We start from the raw sequence: 18,059 nt of genomic DNA on the forward strand, positions 1-18,059 counted from the left end.
ACCACAGTAAATCGCATCAGTCTAGACTAGAACTCGCAGCCACACACACACACATGTGCATGCATGTCGTTATATATGCGGAGTAATCTTGGACGCGACGTTAAACCAAATTTACCTCAGCTCAGCTCACCCCACATAACGTACATTATCCAAAACCTTTTTGCCTGACATTATTTCATGATAAAAACTAAATTACATCCAACAATATATAGTCCAATAAGACGAGAAACATGCATTTTCATGACCGTTAAGCCAGGAGGCATTTGTACCATGTAACAATTGGATTAGATTAAAAAGGAAAATACTGTTTTCTCGAGCATTTAAACCCTGCGCGTCAGTCGTTGACATTAAAGTACATTATGCACATCGCCCGCGTCTTTTGAAGCAGACATGCTTGACAACTGAGGGTGCAATAATCTTGAACTTAAAAGTGACGGTAAACCAGTTTCACGTCACCATCTCAATATTAAATACCCCTTTGGACACATTTAGAACTACACATTGAGTCTTGAAACACAATAAACGAACAACCCTTTAGATACCTTGCAAATAAAGCGAGCTTGTGAATATTGTTTAAAGCTCCAGACAGCAATATTCCAGCTGTATCAAAAATGCCTGTAAATAATCGAATTTGGACGAGATGTCTGAGATTTTGGCCAGCGTCCCCGCCACTGGGGTACGATCTCATGCAGATCGATTCCGTCGGCTCTAACGGCAGGCATAACATTCCTGGACCATTTTGAACCCGGAAACCCCACGGGGTGGCAGTAGTAGAATTAGTATATACCCATTGCGTGTTTGGGCGATGCAAAAAATGGGCGCTTCAGATTTCAGAAAAAAATGCAAAGGAGATTTAATAGCAAGTTTTACAATAGCGATTGCAAAACATCTGACAACCTATGTTAATATCGAACTAGTTCTAACAGGCGTCTGAAGCGAGATCCAGCAGACAATTAATACTGAGGTCAACGAAATGTCGCGTCATGACGTCGTGACACGTCGGTGTCAAGGCGTCGTTGTCAACTTCGGTGCATTTTGGGGGCTCCTCGAACCTATAATGTATGAAACGATTGCCTTCTATGTGTCGAGGGTCAGTTTGCATACCTGGGCGCTGTCGCTCCTGTGACCTGTAAATCTGAAAGCATTCCCCATTCTTTATTTTGATATCTTTATTTTCAGATGAATGTCAGTTCAATTACGAATATCCTATAAAGTACACATTTTATCAATCTGTATTGATCCATCACAATCGTTACTCACAATATGGATCAGTTTCGCTGGCCCAGTCTCGATTATTTACCAGCCGCCGCCATATACATGTAGCTGGAATATGACGGCGTTAAACAGCAAACAAACAAACTGAAAATTTATTTTCGTAAATATTTTGTGTTGTCTGTGACATGTAACGCTTCCTTGATTTGGGTTGAAAATGTTAAAAAAGCCTTCACCCTCATGTTAATAATTCAAACCAAAACCTCGGAGGTGTGTTGTAGCCTTTGTATAATTCTCACTTAGATCATCCAAGAATAAGCTCTTTGAAGACCTTACACTGGCAGTATGTGTCCACCTACGGGGCTTCTCAAATGTCAAACGAAACGTTAAAGGAGAAGAACCAGTCATTATGGATATGCACAATCTTGAGAAGTTTTGCCCTTCAACCCATTTATGAATTATTCAGGGAACATATGCCAGCGGTTATTAACCATTCATACGTCACAGACTTCATTGTGACTAACGCTCACAGGTCACAGACTGTCTTAAGAGTCTTTGTTGTGCTTCTTTTTTTATCACAATATTTCTTATTTTCTTAGGGCGGTCGGGTAGCCTAGTGGTTAAAGCGTTCGCTCGTCACGCAGAAGACCCGGGTTCGATTCCCGACATGGGTATAATGTGTGAAGCCCATTTCTGGTGTTCCCCGCCGTGATATAGCTGGAATATTGCTAAAAGCGGCGTAAAACCATACTCACTCACTTATTTTCTTAGGTACAGATAAGACATGTTATATCAATATTTCAGTTTGAATTAGTTTGGTCAATATGCGTATATGTAGTTAGTCTATTGTAATACATACCAAATACATATAGGATTGGCGCATTTGCCAATGCAGAATGGTTATGCAAAAAAGTTTTGGCATGACGACTAGAAGGTCATAAATTTATCGTATTCATATTTCGTGTGAGAGACATATTTTTATGTATGATATAGGATTAAGAGATATGTTTTTAGGTCGGTAATATTAGGGAGAGAATTTGAACATTTTTTTAATAGAAACTATTGTGCGAATATTCGTGTGACCGTCACCACACGTTAATATCCAATAAACACTAAGGAGTTAGTCAAACTGTGCGAATCTGAAACACTGTTATTCGTGTTGTAGACTATCATATTTGCTTTGTTAACACGTCGTAGGTTCATACACATGAATCCTGTGTCAAACTCTGGTTGGTGATGTGGCACTCTCCGAGTTGATGGGTTTGTAAAGTTGTAGCAATACTTCGACATCGCTCGGTATCCACTATGATCAGGTATTTACTAGTATACACTGAAACATGCACAAGCGGGGCCATGTCTGGGGGTAGATACCTCACGGAAATAATGGACTATAGTATATAAAAGATATAAAACCCTCCCACACTGAAGACATGCATCTATTTTGGTCTTTTATGTTCATACATGTAGGTACAACGGAGGCTGCTGGTGGTGTTAGGTTGTTCCCGGTATTAGACAGCTTCGCCCAAACGCAACGGTCCTCAACAGTAGTAGTAAGGAGCATCAGTGATCCGATTTCCATTGTAATCAGTCTCGTTGTTGTCTTTGTCAAGTAAACGTCTTTGTTTGCCTACACTTGTGTTGCATGTTATGTAAGCCCGAGACGTTACAATGGTGGCAGCGGTGGTCAAGCGTGAACCCATGGAAGTATACTTTTTGAAAAAGTGCGACTTTAAGAAAACAAATTAAAAAATGTGCTCTTCATCGAACTGTGACGTGAGTTTTGCCATTTTGATCTTGTGTTTGAACTTTTTCGTCTTACTTGTGATTGACGTGGACATTTATAAAAGAATACTATTCAATTCATATGGTTGAAGGTGGTACAAGTCAAGAACATTCTGGGGATGTCACGCACTTCAGAATTCCTTTGTTTGATCCAAAACAGTCAACTTTTGCGAACTTGATTGAAAATGTGTATGGAGGGAAGGCTTGGGGCGCTGATAAAAAGTTTCGGAGTTTAGCTTTAGTACTTCCTGCAGGGTTTGCTCACGTGTATTTCATGATTTTCCTGACGGAAACAAAGTTGATTATGCAACTCTCAAAACCACATTGATTACATGATTTGATAGACCCAAAGAGCGGACTCAAACTGCTGCTCGGGAGTTCAGATGTGTCAAAAACCCCATGAATCTATTGATGATTTTGCCCACGGTCTTCAGATCAAGGTTGATGAGGCGTACCCCTCATTCGCAAAATCAAACAAAAGTGAACATTGTGCTCAAAGATTTTTTTATGCCTTATCCAGTAAGAAATTGATAGAACAACTGCACATTACTATTTGTCAGCAATCTAAATCTCCAAAAAATGATGCTTCAGTAGACATAGCTAGACGTCTTGCAGGTTCTCTGTTTAAGCACAATAAAAAGTCTTGGTTTCCAATGAAGTGTAATTGTTACAAGCTCATCCAGTCAAATAGCTCACAGAACATTAACAACTTCTTTAGTGAAAACAGAGTGTGAGAAATCGTGGGAAAATCGTTGCCAGAAATTGAATTGGCACATAATTCATTGTTCAATCGCACCACGGGTTTGGCTCGATATTGTGTTATGTTTGGTCGTAACAGTTTGATTCATGAGTTTGTGTCAGATGATGTTTCTTCTGTGGGGAAGGAGATAGCTGGCTGGGTAGAGTTATGGGACAAGTGTGTCGAATCTCATACGTCAGCTCAACTACATCGTCAAGAGCAGACATCTGAAAGAGTTCAAGGACGTTTAATGTTCGTGATCGTGTTGCTCTGAAAATATTAGGAGGACATAAGTTCAAGAAACAACATTTCTGGATTTGTGGTATCCAAGTGTTATGGTGAGTTACTACAAGTCAATTCATCAGACCGTTCATCGAGAGAAACAGTCGTCGTAAATGTTGATCATGTCGTGCCAGTCCTTTCTTGGGAGATGGGAGGGATGTGATGTGATGTTGTTCCCGGTACTGGACAGCTTCGCCAAAACGCAACGATCCTTAACAGTAGTGTGTGCCTACATGTGGAGTCATAGACAGTGACGCGTGATTCGTATTCCATTGTAATCAGTCTCCTTGTTGTTTGTCAAGGTAACTCCTTTATATTCGTAAACTTGTGTTGCATATTATGTGGACCTGAAGACCTAACAGTAGAATATATATGTGCTACTGCATTTAAAAAATCAGTTAAGATGCATGTAGTTTGTCATGGTTTCGTCAGTGGCTTAAGCAACGAAGATTACTCATTTATCTAAAGCAAGTAGTTTATTTGTAATGGAATTAGGTGGTACTTACAGATTCACTGTAAGTCTGACCATACAAAAATACAATTTTTCGTCCTGTACAATCTACTCACATTCCACAATTGTACAAAAATAAAAACAACAAAACCTTACCATATTCACAAGAAATCTCGTTTTTACGTTACAAACACACGCAAAGGTAAGTCAGTTGTTAACATGAAAAAAGCCCGGGAGCATATAGTACAATCCTAACATGTCTTCGGCTATGTGTCATTGTGCAGCTTGTGAGACCACGGCTAACCCATGGGTTTAGTAACCAACACCAACGTCGTGGTATCCCGTGATGATTTGTCCGAGTACTGTCACTGAACCAGCTACTCTCTTCAACCATTAGAAAGGGATTATAACTTCCCTTGGCAGGGGTTATAACAGATCAGAGGTATCACCAGTATAATAATCCGCAGGAAGCACCAGTACTTCCTCTCTGCGGACGTCAGCAACAGTTGTATCAGCTCTGCCGCCATCCCAGCGTGTACTCCAACTTGTCCCTCACAAACCAAAAATGGTTGTACACATGCGGCAATATTCATATGACCGACATCAAACATCATCCACAGCTGTCAACATTACACGATTGTCAGTAGATTTGACTATCACACAATTGTCAGTCGGCTTTGATTGTCACATGGTTGTCAGTCGGCTTGGACTATCACACGGTCACTAGGTTTTGACTGTCACATGATTGTCACTAGGTTCTAACTATCACATGATTGTCACTAGGTTTTGACTATTATATGATTGTCACTAGGTTTTGACTATTACATGATTGTCACTAGGTTTTGTCTGCCACATGATTGTCACTAGGTTTTGACTATCAAATGATTGTCACTAGGTTTTGACTATTACATGATTGTCACTAGGTTTTGTCTGTCACATGATTGTCACTAGGTTTTGACTATCAAATGATTGTCACTAGGTTTTGACTATTACATGATTGTCACTAGGTTTTGTCTGTCACATGATTGTCACTAGGTTTTGATAATTACATGGTTGTCACTAGGTTTTGACTATCACATGGTTGTCACTAGGTTTTGACTATTATATGATTGTCACTAGGTTTTGTCTGTCACATGATTGTCACTAGGTTTTGATAATTACATGGTTGTCACTAGGTTTTGACTATCACATGGTTGTCACTAGGTTTTGACTATTATATGATTGTCACTAGGTTTTGACTATCACATGATTGTCACTAGGTTTTGATTACATACATGGTTGTCACTAGGTTCTGACTCACGTGATTGTCACTAGGTTTTGACTATGACATGATTGTCACTAGGTTTTGACTATCACATGGTTGTCACTAGGTTTTGATTATTACATGATTGTCACTAGGTTTTGTCTATTACATGATTGTCACTAGGTTTTGACTATTACATGATTGTCTTTGGTTTTGGTTTGGTTTGTTGTTTAACGCCGCACTCACCAATATTCCAGCGATTTTACAGCGGTCTGTAAATAATCGAGTCTGGACCAGACAATCCAGTGATAAATATCATGATTGTCACTAGGTTTTGATTCACATGATTGTAAATAGATTTGACTATCACATGATCGTCAGTCGGCTTGAACTATCACACGGTCACACTAGGTTTTGACTATTACATGATTGTCATTAGGTTCTGACTGTCACACATGATTGTCACTAGGTTTTGACTATCACATGATTATCAATAGGTTCTGACTGTCACATGATTGTCACTAGGTTTTGACTATCACATGATTGTCACTAGGTTTTGACTATCACATGATTGTCACAAGGTTTTGATTCACATGATTGTAAATAGATTTGACGATCACATGAATGTCAGTCGGCTTTGACTATCACAAACTGTCACTAGCTTTTGAGTACCAGATGATTGTCACCAGAATGTATTCTTCACGTTATGTTTGTGATCATCACGTGTAGTTCTCATAATCACACATGCTTGTGAACATCACACATATGTTTAACACCCCACTTCATTGTGTAAATCACATGAGGAGTGAGTGAGTTTGGTTTTTACACAGCTTTTAGCAATATTCCGGAAATATCACGGCGGAGGACACCAGAAATGGACTTCACACATTGTACCTATGTCGGGAATCGAACCCGGGTCTTTGGCGTGACCATCTAACGCTTTAACCACTAGGCTACCTGACCTCCCCTTAAAATCACATGATGATATGAGGATATGCTGCACTTTAAAACTTCTTCCCACGACATAGAACTGTAAATAAGGAAAGAAAAACATTTACATAATCATAAGATATCTCTTATCTACTAAAAGCAGAGTCCATCGTACGATTCCGAATGTAAGCATATGTTTATGAATCACTATCAGATAGTGGTGATGCGAGGTGATCGATGGTGTGTATCCTGGCACCCGTCATAAACACACGCAAAGACAAGTCAACTCGTCACCTGAAGAAAGCACACAGGAAAATGTTACAATAGTGAATTACATTTGACATATTGTTTGTCAATGATGCGTCAATGCCGTCCACATGTCTATCATAAAACGTTTTAAAAGCTTTGCTGAGGTCTTGAGTGTTGTTATCCTGATCAAACAACGTTTGCACAAGAGTCGTATGACGCTCTGTGAAATAATTCGTAGAAAGGGCATGCTACAGAAAGCCACAATGATGGGGATGTGATCGTAGAGGTTCCTGAAGACGGCTACGATCATGTGCGACATAAAACACCAGGAATCAATACGTGGTGTCTACACATTGTGCAACGAAACCAATGTTGAGTTAACGAAGCCGCACAGGTATGTTTTCCCTGAGGTGTTTAATTCGTCAGACAGAAATATCCGATGTTTTCCTGACTCCTAATTTGACCTTCATAACGTATGCTGTAAGCGCGTAAACGTGTGAAACCAAGTGGATGGAGCGTCATCAAATGTGAACACGTGCGCAAGTAGTGTAAACATGTGGGAAGACGAGTGCAAATAGTGACGACATGTGGGGTGACGAATACATGTAGTAACAACATGTTAACGCGAGTGTAAGTAGTGAAAACATTTGGGACGACAATTGTACGTTCTGACACGTGAACAGAAGAGCAAGTAGTGAAAACATGTGGGAAGACGAGCACAAATAGTAAAACATGTGAACACGAGTGCGAGTAGTGAAAACATATGAACACGTGTGCATGTAGTGAAAATGTGTGAACACGTGTGCATGTAGTGAAAACATGTGAACACGAGTGCAAGTAGTGAAAACATATGAACACGTGTACATGTAGTGAAAACATGTGAACACGAGTGCGAGTAGTGAAAACATATGAACACGTGTGCATGTAGTGAAAATGTGTGAACACGTGTGCATGTAGTGAAAACATGTGAACACGAGTGCAAGTAGTGAAAACATGGGAACACGTGTGCAAGTAGTAAAAGGTTTTGAATACGTACGCAAGTAGTGAAAACATGTGAACGCGAGTGCAAGTAGTAAAAGCATGTGAATACGTGTGCAAGTAGTGAAAACATTTGGGACGACGAGTGCACGTGGTGACAAATGGGGACACGAGTGGATGCAGTGACAATAGGAGTAAATGAATGGGTCAGCAAGGGTGGACACGAATAGATTAGTAAGCAAAAAGCTTTAGCATGGATTTGATGGAGAGGCAACAAGGATGGATGCAAATGGAAGGATAGACAACAAGCATTTTGGACATTAAATCTGTCAACCCTAATCGGACTGACCCAATGTGAAAAGCGGCGATTAATGTGCACCAACATCAAGCACTACAATGAAAGCACAGTAGTCAAAATCACAAAATGACACACACTGCGCAGCAAAAACCTTTCTTTTCGTTTACACGTTCCGTTTCGAATGTTTGACAAACGGAACTCCCTGAAACTCCAGGACACATTTTCGTTACGTTCTACTTGGAAATTGACGGTTTAGTTATGCAGTAGCACGGATAAAGTTGTCGCCATTCTTCCGAGCTGCCCCCTGCGTGTGTGTGAATGATATATGTAGCAGGGAATATGCCATTAGGAAGAAAGTCATTTCACTTGCATATTATATCAAGAGAACATCATTGGCTTTATGTATATGTGATGTAATAAAAAGCACAGGTTCTTCTGAACATGTCTGTCACTTGAGTTATTCGACATCCAATTTACCTCATTATTTTAACGAATCAACTTCTATACAGCCGCAGGAGGCACGGGTGGCCCGGTCGTCTAAGGCGCCGCAAATCTCTGTGCAGATTTGCGTCCCTTGGGCACGCCAGAACCCGATGATTGTTCGAATTCGGGTTCGCCCCGATTATGTTTCTAGTTTTCTCAGCACCAAACCCGTTCTCGTGGGTTTCACCGAAGTGGTAAACGTCTGAGATCTGCATCCTTTCGGGCTTTCCTCCCACGTTAAGCTGACACGCCGTGATATAACGGGAATACTGTTAAAAGCGTCGTTAAACCAAACTCACTCACTCACTAACTATATAGCGGCTGTACATACATTGAGCCATACAGACAGCACCAGTTTGAAGCATATCTAGATTGTCACCGGTCTGATCAGGTATGTAACCTATCTGAGGTATTACTGACCTGTAACATGCATAATTTATTCAGAAAAAAACGATAAACACGATACATGAAAATGTACTGTTGAATATCGTTGCAGCGTAACACCGTATTCCAGACTGCATTTACGGACAGTTAACGCTTATAACACGTACATACATGTACATTCTGAGACATTAGTTATATGGAGAGATGACGTCCAGGTGATTATGATTGACAAGGTGCCACCCGAATGGCTGTTGTTTCACTGTGTTCCATTTCTCAACAGGCTGCCTTCAGAACAATCCCCCAAATCCTACTGGACCTACTAAATACCAATATATCTTCAATCCGGTGAGGGCGGTGGGATAGCCTTGTGGTTAAAGCATTTGCTCGTCACTCCAAAGACCCAGGTTCGATTCACCACATGTGTACAATTTTGAAGCAATTTCTGGTGTCCCCCGCCGTGATGTTCCCTGAATATTGTTAAAGGAGTAGAACCATACTCACTCATTCACTCAATCGGTATTGGGTATATGAGGAAGTTCAAGATTTTTGCTCATAAAATATCAAAATGTGTTTGTCCATGTAAACACATATGCACATCCGCTTCTTCCCAATGTGCATCAAGGTGTGAACAGCTTTATGTGCTTGACTATGCATCATTTACTGATTATGGCAGATAATGCAACAACGTACACGGAACGATTGAATAGCTACGTCAGAGCATTAAGAAAACAATGGCCAAAGACGTTAACGCCACCATAAAGACATCTTCCAGAAACCTGCCATGTACTGTGTCTGCCAATAAATTTATCATGTGTTCTTGGTACATTTGATGTATATTGATGTGTTATTTCTTTTTGCGTTTAGGGCCGCATTACCTGTCTACTATGTTAAAGCAGATAAAAATGCTTGACGTGTTAATCTGAAATGCTAAAAGTTATCTAATGTTTCTCCGGTATTGCCTTTATGTGAATGTTACAACTAGAGGCTGGCCTGCATTGCATCAGGAAGATGTGTAAAAGCAGAATAGACTGGCACCAATACAAGTTTCCACCGAACCCTGATCCCATTAAGGTTTCAGCATAGCACTCTGAACAACGTATTATATTTAAAGAATTATAGTGTCTGAACGACTTCCCTTTTGTACAGTGTTGAGTACATACGGTTTAGAAAATCGGGACTATTTAACATAAAGTAGTCCATGCGTAACAGCGGTAAGTGGTACCATTGTCGAACACAGCACTGCCCATTATGACATGTATAGCCTGAATCCATTTTCCCCTGGGCCGTGTCTGTAATCAAATCAAGTCCTATGTCCAGGGTAACGCCATTGTCTCTCCGTCTGTCCATTGTTGTCCAATAGTGTATATACATGTTAACATCTTTACTGTGGCTCGATGCTCATGATATCTATATTACTGGATTATCTGGTCTAGATTATTTACAGACAGCCGTCACATAACTGGAATATTGCTGGGTGCGGCGTTAAACAACAAACCAACCAACCAACCGTTAGTTAGTCTGGTATTCCGACAGCACCTGTATGCACAGCCTCGAGTGGGATATACCTGCTTGCTGGACTTGACTTGTAGTAGTTGAATTGGAATCTCCGCTCGACATATTTCTGCTAGCAATTGTATTTGTTTGTTTTATTGCCGACTACAGAAGTTTGGACTTCGTATTCTTCGTCTTCAATCTGAGCTAATGTCCCTAGCAGCATACGCGTTGACAGATGGGTTATAAGTTTCGCTTTAACTTCATGTGGCGTGGGGGCGGGGACTTACACTGTGCTTAAAAGGGACCGAGAGTGATCCACACGAACACCTACAAGTGGAGATGCAAGTAATTAAAAGTGTTCCTTGTTGTAAAGCCATAACGTGTCAGTGACGAGGGTATGTCGCATTGAATATGTACACAGTGATAACGGGACAACATAACGTTCGCATTTAACACGCGCGGGCAGATACTGGGAATTACCCCGGAACAGATGCGTGCCAATCCAAGGCAGCCACCACTGTTGTGATTCCCCCAGGACGACCACATATATAAACCATATGATGACTAAATTAAGCCTGCGACGCATAACTCTAACAGTAATTGCATGAGGAAATACGAAGTGCGGGATGTCAGTCAGACATATTCATTACACGAGAAGCAAGCATATAAGAGCGACAAAACCATTTCCATAACCATAAGAAATCTCCAGTGAAAGCAAAGAAATCACATTAGTGTGAACCCACAGAACCTACATTAGCGTGAATAAACAGAACTTAGTGTGACCCAACAAAGCCTGCATTCGAAGCAGGTACTGAATATTAAGGCTTTGCTTTGTATCCCATCTTAGCACACCAGAAAGCGAGCCTGATACTGAATACCAACGCCTTGCTTTGTATCCCATCTTATCATACCAGGAAGAGAACCTGATACTAAATATCAACGCCTTGCTTTGTATCCCATCTTAGCACACCAGGAAGGGAACTTGATACTGAATACAAAGGCCTTGCTTTGTATCCCATCTTAGCACACCAGGAAGAGAACCTGATACTAAATATCAACGCCTTGCTTTGTATCCCATCTTAGCACACCAGGAAGCGAGCCTGATACTGAATACCAAGGCCTTGCTTTGTATCCCATCTTAGCACCCCAGGAAGAGAACCTGATACTAAATATCAAGGCCTTGCTTTGTATCCCATCTCAGCACACCAGGATTTGGTTTTGGTTTGGTTTGTTGTTTAACGCCGCACTCAGCAATATTCCGGGTATATGAAGGCGGTCTGTTAATAATCCAATCTAGACCAGACAATCCAGTGATTAATATCATGAGCATCGATCCATGCAATTGGGATCGATGACATGCATCAACCAAGTCAGCGAGCCTGACCACCCGATCCCGTTCGTCGCCTTTTACGACAAGCATGGGTTGCTGAAGACCTATTCTACCGCGAATCTTCACGGGTCCAGCACACCAGAAAGCGAGCCTGATACTGAATACCAAGGCCTTGCTTTGTATCCCATCTTAGCACACCAGGAAGCGAACTTGATACTGAAAATAAAGACCTCACTTTGTATCCCATCTTAGCACACCAGGAAGCGAAACTGATACTGAACATCAATGCCTTGCTTTGTATCCCATCTTAGCACACCAGGAAGCGAAACTGATACTGAATATCAAGGCCTTGCTTTGTATTCCATCTTAGCACACCAGGAAGCGAACCTGTTACTGAACATCACGACTTTGCTTTGTACCCAGTCTTGGCACACCAGGAAGCGAACCTTATACTGAACATCACAACTTCGCTTTGCACCAAGTCTTAGCACAACAGGAGGCGAACCTGATACTGAACATCACGACTTTGCTTTGTACCCAGTCTTAGCACACCAGGAAGCGAACCAGGGACTGAATATCATAGTTTTGCTTTAAATCCCATCTTGGCACACAAAAAAGCCAACTCGGATCTGAACATCGCTACCTTGTTTTATATACATCTTAGCAAACTAGGAAGCGAACCCAATACAAAATATCAAGACCTTGCTTCGTGTCGACTCTTCTTACACCAGTAAACCGTGAAGATCCGGTTTAGAATTGATCTTCAGCAAACCTTGCTTGTCGTAAGAGGCGACTAACGGGATTGGGTGGTCAGGCTCGCTGATTTAGCTGATGCATGTCATCGTATCCCAGTTGAATGGATCGATTCTCATGATATCCATCACTGAATTGTCTGACCCGTCCTTGATTACTTAAACATCGCCGTCACATGGCTTGAATTATGCAGAGTGCAGCGTCAAACAACCCATGCCAGTTGTACACTGGGAATCGGCCCATAAAGCTACATGTAACGAGAGCTATATCGATGGTGCCGACAGGGACACAGCGATCGTCTGACAGACGTCTCACGAAGCAACATACAGTATTAATAGACACTGTGGGTGTCAGACATTCTAGATGTATTCCTAACGCCCCAAGCAAAGTTGAAACATATATGTGTTTAACTGATTGAATTTCGTATATTTCATTCCTATATTACTTCCCAGACGCCAATAAAGCGGGATGCCCTTTCCAACAGAGAAGCGGACAGAGGTGGCGCTACACAGGGGACGTGGGTTATTGGATTGTAGCCTCAGACAAACGAGATAGAAAATAAAACTGTTGTCACTTTGCTGGTTTAATACATCGAAATACCATCTTAAGCGGCTGAAACTGTATCTGTTTCGGGATTCTATGTGACAAATGGGATAATTTCCAGTCGTAGATTTCCGTTTCATGTCGAGCATCGTGTCATTAGCTCTAACATAAGACGTCTTCTTTTCTAAGTGTCCGTCCCCCAGGCCAATTACTACCTACCGCCCCTGTTTCTAGGAGAAGTTGGAACAGTCAAAATGGGAGAAAGACAAAACAGATTGAAAGTCATTCATCAAGTTGGGCAAGTTATCATTATTAGTTCTAAATTTGAGAATAGGATAATATACATTGTTGGGTGAAAAAGATACTTTTCAAAAGACAAAGATTCCATAGATTCCGCGAAGTAAAAACCCTATAAAAATTTCTATAACATAATAGAGCTCCGCCAGTTTTGCGCAGATATTGATCTTTAAAAAATTCTTCCACCTTTGAAGCCAGCCATTGTGTGGAACATATAAACGGGTTATCAAAGAATTATGTAAGTCCACAACCATTAAGTTTTTATAAAACCCAACTCCAACAACAATCCACGAGAATTTATCATCACTATGGGGTCCATCAAGAGTGATAAACTGGTGTAAAATGTTTGTAAATTTTCGGATTTCGTTATTTGTTGCAATTTTACACCAAAATATGATAATGCGTTTTTACATTTAATATGCATTAGTTCTTTTCCAAATTCAATATAGATCATGAAATTTGGTGTTGAGTGAGTGAGTGAGTGAGTTAAAATTTATGCATACATAAAAACGACAAACCCTTTCCATATTCATAAGAAATATCTGCAGAAAAAAGCAGAGTCGATTGTACGATACCACCGACTGTATCTTGAGCATGTATTTATGAATCACTATCAAATAGTGATGAATAAGAAATTTGAAATGCCCATTTTCAGTGAGGTATGTCTTCACCATGCACTAAAACTCGGGGTAATCACTGGCTGAAGACATAAATCAAATCAAGAGGTAAGTTGATAGATGTTCTTAAATAATACAAACATAGCTTGTGTTGCATTTTCCGCTGACATTTTTAATGCCATTACCCCAACACTAACATGTTTCTCGGTAAGGTATTCTGTGATTGTTGTGAAAATAAAGACTATAAGAATATAAAATACATCGAAAATAACATTTCTCTTAGACATTGTTCATGTATATATAGGCAGAATGATGTTGTTATGAAACCGGTGCGAATGGCGGGTGCTACCGGTGAGGCTGGACATGCTTACTCGTTTCAGCACTGATTTTCAGTGACCCATTCATATGACGTTCACCACTGTTTTGCGTTTGGCGCCAAGTAAATCGGTTTCTGAGACTGGTTATTCTGTTTACTCTGTTCCGTTATTATGATGTTTGATATTGGCACTGTCCATGTGCATTTTGTTTTATTTTCATGGAAAGACACATTTTGCATAGGAGCAGAGACATGGTTAAGTCATTACAGAATTTGTATGGTAGACATTCAGAGGAATTTATCAAATATGCCATGTTGCGCGACGCTATTCCATTTAAATGAAATGTCCAAACTCTAGATTCACTCGCAGGCTCGCTGACTTTGTTGATGCATGTCATCGTATCCCAATTGCGTGGATCGATGCTCATGATATATATCACTGGATTGCCTGGTCCAGACTTGATTATTTACAGCCCGCCGTCATATAGCTGTACTATTGCTGAGTGCGGCGTTAAACAACAATCAATCAATCAGTCAATACTCACTCGCACTTACTTTCGTGGATCGGATGTTTATGCTTGGTGACGTACCCCAACGTCGTGGATCACGGTTCATACATATGATCACTGGATTGTCTGGTCCTGACTTGATTGTTTACCAGTGGCCGTTGTATTGCAGGAGTATTGCTTGGTCTGACTTTAGACTAGCTGGCAGCAATACAAGTTTCCACCGAACCCTGTTCCCATTAAGGTTTCAGCATAGCACTCTGAACAACGTATTATATTTACAGAATTATAGTGTCTGAACGACTTCCCTTTTGTACAGTGTTGAGTACATACGGTTTAGAAAATCTGGAATATTTAACATGAAGTAATCCATGCGTAACAGCGGTAAGTGGTACATTTGTTTAACACAGCACTGCCCATTATGACATGTATAGCCTGAATCCATTTTCCCCTGGGCCGTGTCTGTAATCAAATCAAGTCCTATGTCCAGGGTAACGCCATTGTCTCTCCGTCTGTCCATTGTTGTCCAATAGTGTATAAACATGTTTACATCTTTACTCTGGATCGATGCTCATGATATATATATTACTGGATTATCTGGTCCAGATTATTTACAGACAGCCGTCAAATAACTGGAATATTGCTGGGTGCGGCGTTAAACAACAAAGCAACCAACCAACCGTTAGTTAGTCTGGTATTCCGACAGCACCTGTATGCACAGCCTCGAGTGGGATATACCTGCTTGCTGGACTTGACTTGTAGTAGTTGAGTATGAATCTCCGCTCGACATATTTCTGTTAACAATTGTATTTGTTTGTTTTATTGCCGACTACAGAAGTTTGGACTTCGTATTCTTCGTCTTCAATCTAAGCTAATGTCCCTAGCAGCATACGCGTTGACAGATGGGTTATAAGTTTCGCTTTAACTTCATGTGGCGTGGGGGCGGGGACTTACACTGTGCTTAAAAGGGACCGAGAGTGATCCACACGAACACCTACAAGTGGAGATGCAAGTAATTACAAGTGTTCCTTGTTGTAAAGCCATAACGTGTCCGTGACGAGTGTACGTCGCATTGAATATGTACACAGTATTAACGGGATAACATAACGTTCGCGTTTAACACACCCGGGCAGATACTGGGAATTACCCCGGAACAGATGCGTGCCAATCCAAGGCAGCCACCACTGTTGTGATTCCCCAAGGACGACCACATATATAAACCATATTATGACTAAACCACAGCCCGCGACGCATAACTCTAACAGTAATTGCATGAGGAAATACGAAGTGCGGGATGTCAGTCAGACATCATCATTACACGAGAAGCAAGCAAATAAAAGCGACAAAACCATTTCCATAATCATAAGAAATCTCCAGTGAAAGCAAAGAAATCACATTAGTGTGAACCCACAGAACCTACATTAGCGTGAATAAACATAACTTAGTGTGACCCAACAAAGCCTGCATTCGAAGCAGGTACTGAATATCAAGACCTCGCTTTGTATCCCATCTTAGCACACCAGGGAGCGAACCTGATACTGAATATCAAGGCCTTGCTTTGTATCCCATCTTAGCACACCAGGAAGAGAACCTGATACTGAACATAAAGGCCTTGCTTTGTATCCCATCTTAGCACACCAGGAAGAGAACCTGATACTGAATACCAAGGCCTTGCTTTGTATCCCATCTCAGCACACCAGGGAGCGAACCTGATACTGGATATCAAGGCCTTGCTTTGTATCCCATCTTAGCACACCAGGAAGCAAACCTTACACTGAATACCAAGGCCTTGCTTTGTATCCCATCTTAGCACACCAGGAAGCGAACTTGATACTGAATATAAAGACCTCGGTTTGTATCCCATCTCAGGACACCAGGAAGCGAAACTGATACTGAACATCAAGGCCTTGCTTTGTATCCCATCTTAGCGCACCAGGAAGCGAAACTGATACTGAATATCAAGGCCTTGCTTTGTATTCCATCTTAGCACACCAGGAAGCGAACCTGTTACTGGACATCACGACTTTGCTTTGTACCCAGTCTTAGCACACCAGGAAGCGAACCTTACACTGAACATCACAACTTCGCTTTGAACCAAGTCTTAGCACAACAGGAGGCGAACCTGATACTGAACATCACGACTTTGCTTTGTATCCAGTCTTAGCACACCAGGAAGCGAACCAGGGACTGAATATCATAGTTTTGCTTTAAATCCAATCTTTGCACACAAAAAAGCCAACTCGGATCTGAACATCGCTACCTTGTTTTATATGCATCTTAGCAAACAAGGAAGCGAACCCAATACAAAATACCAAGGCCTTGGTTCGTGTCGACTCTTCTTACACTAGTAAACCGTGAAGATATGGGTTAGAATTGATCTTCAGCAAACCTTGCTTGTCGAAAGAGGCGACTAACGGGATCGGGTGGTCAGGCTCGCTGATTTAGCTGATGCATGTCATTGTATCCCAGTTGAATGGATCGATTCTCATGATATCCATCACTGAATTGTCTGACCCGGTCTCGAGTACTTAAACATCGCCGTCACATGGCTTGAATTATGCAGAGTGCAGCGTCAAACAACCCATGCCAGTTGTTCACTGGGAATCGGCCCATAAAGCTACATGTAACGAGAGCTATATCGATGGTGCCGACAGGGACACAGCGATCGTCTGACAGACGTCTCACGAAGCAACATACAGTATTAATAGACACTGTGGGTGTCAGACATTCTAGATGTATTCCTAACGCCCCAAGCAAAGTTGAAACATATATGTGTTTAACTGATTGAATTTCGTATATTTCATTCCTATATTACTTCCCAGACGCCAATAAAGCGGGATGCCCTTTCCAACAGAGAAGCGGACAGAGGTGGCGCTACACAGGGGACGTGGGTTATTGGATTGTAGCCTCAGACAAACGAGATAGAAAATAAAACTGTTGTCACTTTGCTGGTTTAATACATCGAAATACCATCTTAAGCGGCTGAAACTGTAACTGTTTCGGGATTCTATGTGACAAGAGGGATAATTTCCAGTCGTAGATTTCCGTTTCATGTCGAGCATCGTGTCATTAGCTCCAACATAAGACGTCTTCTTTTCTAAGTGTCCGTCCCCCAGGCCAATTACTACCTACCGCCCCTGTTTCTAGGAGAAGTTGGAACAGTCAAAATGGG

Source organism: Haliotis cracherodii, unplaced genomic scaffold (assembly GCF_022045235.1).
Source record: "Haliotis cracherodii isolate W230 unplaced genomic scaffold, xgHalCrac1.p SCAF_9, whole genome shotgun sequence".
Classification (NCBI taxonomy): domain Eukaryota; kingdom Metazoa; phylum Mollusca; class Gastropoda; order Lepetellida; family Haliotidae; genus Haliotis; species Haliotis cracherodii.